Source organism: Helianthus annuus, chromosome 6, assembly GCF_002127325.2.
Source record: "Helianthus annuus cultivar XRQ/B chromosome 6, HanXRQr2.0-SUNRISE, whole genome shotgun sequence".
In the NCBI taxonomy this organism is placed as follows: domain Eukaryota; kingdom Viridiplantae; phylum Streptophyta; class Magnoliopsida; order Asterales; family Asteraceae; genus Helianthus; species Helianthus annuus.
The window spans coordinates 74,494,764-74,498,793 of record NC_035438.2 but is presented as its reverse complement, the minus strand read 5'-3'; the positions used below and the strand labels follow the sequence as shown (position 1 = coordinate 74,498,793).

Here is a 4,030-nt window from a genome sequence, read left to right as displayed (position 1 = left end):
AGCTAACGAGGGACGATGAATACTAATTTTATTTTTAAAATAATATATAGCTTTTTATTATTTTTTTTATTTAATATGTTATAATTGTTTTATTATTATATTTACTTTTAATAACATATTTTATTTTATTTTTCCTTTTTAAAATCATATATTTCCTTTATCATTTTTAATAATTCTTTTTTGGAACATATATTAATTTATCAAATAATTAGATATTTTTTAATAATTTACGTTTATAACTTTTTTTTCTAAAACTTAAGTATGTAGTTGTGCTTGATTTTTCCCTCGAAATTCCGTTATAAGTTTTGTTAAAAACGAAGTTGTATTCTTAATAAAATGATTCTTTTTTGATACCATAAAACGGTACAATGATAAACTAAACCGTTTAATGGTTTGACTTTATAAAAATCAAGCTTTATTTTCAAATCAGGTTTGTTTTACATTATCATTTAATCGGTTTCGCGCAACGCACGACGTCAAAAAAAAGCTAGTCTTATATAAATTCACGTAGTATATAAAAGATGTTAGGTGAGAAAAACTTGCACTTAAAATTACCACTTTAAGATATGAACGGTTAAATATAGAAATGGGATTAAGTGGAGGGGGTGGAATGCAAAAAAAAAAAAAAAATTGGGTTAGATATGTAATTATTGTAGGGTAAACACGATTATAAAATCTACTCTCCCTGGTTATTCGTTTGTCAGACTACCACCGCAGCCGTCAGACATGGCTACTGCTTTTTCCTGCAACTTCAATAAATCATCGGTGAGTTTGATCAGAAACTAGTTATGGTCTTATTTCAGTTTTTTGTTTTTGTTTTTGTTTTCATAACATAGAATCGGTATCATCATGTAGGGTGTTGAAGAACGATCGTTGACTGCTCATCGGATTTCGGAAGACCCAACTCGTTTCAGGTAGCTGTTAATCGTATAAATTCTGTATAATTCATTGAACTTTAACAAGCTATCCTTTAAAAGGTTTAACGCTCACCGTGTAAAATGAATATTGACCAATATAAAAGGTTTAACGCTCTTGCGTTGGGATTCAGTCGAATCTGAAAAATTTGGATATTTTTTTGGTAAAGTTAATCAGGATTCATATGTTTTCTATATTTTACATTGGGTATTCTTTCTGTAGGTGTTTTAATAAAAGTTTTTTCAATTACACACAAATCTTCAAGTAGTTTAGTTCATATACATACAACTTGTCCAAAGTTTATACTTATAAAATTTTGTAGGGGCTATCCCCTTGTCATCGAATTAAACACAAGCAACTTCTAAGAATCTAATCAGAAAACTTGAATCAAATTGGCATTGATTTTAAGGGCTTAACAACTTAACATTCTATGTTATTTCATTTTTAGGGCAATGGTCATAAGCCATCTCCGTGTGGAGAACCTGAAGGCTGATGATCATAACCATAAAGATGATGGTTAGGGTGAGGTGGCACTACAAGAAAACATAGCATTAGGGGCGGCATCTTTAGGGTTAACTGCTGCATTTTTTGATAAATAGGTTTAGAGAGTAGTTGAAGTTAGAGGTGCACAAATCGGGTTAGGGTTTGAACCCGAATCGGCTTCAAACTGCTTTGAAGTGAAGCTTAAAAAAGTCATGGGTTAATACAGGTTTAGGATGCTAAAACAGGCACCAACTTATTCTTCTTTGAAGGACATGATGCACCTGTTAGTTCTATATGCCGCATAGCAAAGATAACGTTCAGGTATGTGATAGTGTACGCTCTTCTTCAACATCAAATTTGTTGAACTTAGTTTTATCTTTGAGTACTTAAATGGAGAATTCTTTTTTTTTTCTTTCTTTCTAATTTGAAGTGTTTATCTTGATAGTATATATCTTTTCAACGGCTACCAATAGAAAGATCAAGGCGTGGTTACATGTTGATCAAGTTTCAAAAATTGATTATGAAACCCCTGGTTACATCTGGACGAAATGGCATACAATACTGATGGGTCATGTAACGCTTAGCATTTCTGTATAGTCCATATTTAGACGAAATGGCATACAATACTGAAGCTTAAAGAAGTCATGGGTTAATAAAGGTTTAGGATGCTAAAACAAGCACTAACTTATTCATCTTTGAAGGACATGACGCACCTGTTAGTTCTATATGCCGCATAGCAAAGATAACATTCAGGTATGTGATATTCTTCAACATCAAACTTGTTGAACTCAGTTTTATCTTTGAGTACTTGACTCGAAAATTCTTTTTCTTCTTTCTAATTTGAAGTGTTTGTCTTGATAGTATATATCTTTTCAACGACTATCAATAGAAAGATCAAGGCATGGTTACATGTGGATCGAGTTTCAAAAATTGATTATGAAACCAATGGTTATGTCTGGACGAAAGGGCATACAATACCGATGGGTCATGTAACGCTTCGCATTTCTGTATAATCCATATTTAGAAAATTGTATTCACATTTATATATATAGAAACTTATACTCGTATTTCATTTCCAATCTTGTAATCCGAGACTTCGATCATAATAAGAAAATCGTATTTATATTAATCATACTTGTGTTATATGAAATCAATCGTTAAACAAGTGTTTATACGTAAAACCAAGACTTGTTATACATACATACCATCAGTCGTATACGCACAATACGTAACACATTCATGGAGTTTTTTTTTCCCAAACTAGTGTACTTATAAAAAGTATTTTCCATTTTGGGTATTTTGAAAAGTATTTAGCTAAATGAGTATTTTTCTAATTGGTTTGTCTCTCTCGTAATCTGTAATCTAATTGGTTAAAGCCTAAATTAATTATTCCCAAATAAAATATAGTGATTTTGTTCAATAAACTTATTTTTCTAAATTATTATATTTTTTAGCTACCAATGGGATGGTGGTCAATTGACAAAGGCAAAAGCCTTTAAACACTTTGGGAGGGGGAGGTATTGGGTTCAAGTCCCATAGATAGCAGGGAATAAGAAATTTGGCATTCAAAAAAGCAAATTATATTTTTTAGCTTACGTTTTTAGTTAATATATGTATGTTTTCAATTGGTAATAAAAATACTTCAAGTTTGAAAGTAAAAAATTTATGTGTTTAGCTGTTACTCTAAAAACAACAGACTTATTTAATCATTTACTTAATTAAGGAAACCTAATAAAATTATGTATTTAGCTTGTTATAAGTTTTTTATCATACGTTTTTGTAAATTGATGTTCAACGTAATTGTGCTTTTCAAATAATATATCTCGGTTTTTAATTTTTAATTTGTAATAAAAATACCTTTAAGTTAAATATATGTAGTTTGGCTTTTATCTTAGTAATAAAAAACTAAATTAATCGTTCACTCAATTTGTTAAGAGAGTAATCTTGTTCTCTTTACTAGTTTGTGTATTTTGTTCTCAACGAGTTGGTGTTATCCGCACGTTGCGGCGGTACTTTATTTATAAAAGTCATCAGTAAGATGAAAAAAAAAATTGTTTTGGAATAAGGTATTATAATATGTACTATTTCCTTATAGATTGTTAAATCAAAATATATAAAAATTAATATTAAATATATTTTGTTGACATTATCTATTTATAAAGTAATTAACATGGAAAAGGATAAGTTATATACATTACTAAAATAAAATAGGTGGGTTTGTGTTTTAAACAGGTTTTCTTTTTCAAAAATGTCCCGTGTACATTCCTTTGTGGATTGATTTAAAGAGTAGAGATATAATAGAAAGTTTATTTGGCTAAAAAGTGATCTTAACCATCCATTTAGTTAATCAAGGGCTAAGATTAAATGAATGAAATTGAAGAAAAAAAAGAGGCGTGTGGGTTTGTTAGGGGCATTCTAGTCTATCCAGCACAATAGAGTCTCTCTCCTACAATTCCCCCCATTTTTTAAACGTTAATAACTTTTTCATAAGACATTATTTTTTTATAAAAATTGCACCAAAAAACGAGCGTTTTTTATCTTTAAAACGAGTATACTATTGCTATATTTTCGAATTTTTTTTGAAAACCCAGTTGCGTAAAACGCAATGGAGAAAACCCAGTTGCGTAAAACG

General features: G+C 29.8%; 1 long non-coding RNA gene across 2 annotated transcripts; it reads left to right on the top strand.

The window, feature by feature from the left end:
- The first annotated feature begins 699 nt into the window (after positions 1-699).
- LOC110900068 lies at positions 700-2,527 on the top strand. 2 transcript variants are annotated; one of them, XR_002570749.2, is made up of 5 exons: positions 700-765; positions 856-914; positions 1,364-1,719; positions 1,844-2,151; positions 2,260-2,527. It is a non-coding gene; the product is annotated as an uncharacterized LOC110900068 (long non-coding RNA). The 2 variants fall into 2 exon arrangements; XR_004861567.1 differs by having other exon boundaries at positions 856-1,719.
- The last annotated feature ends 1,503 nt before the right edge of the window (positions 2,528-4,030 follow it).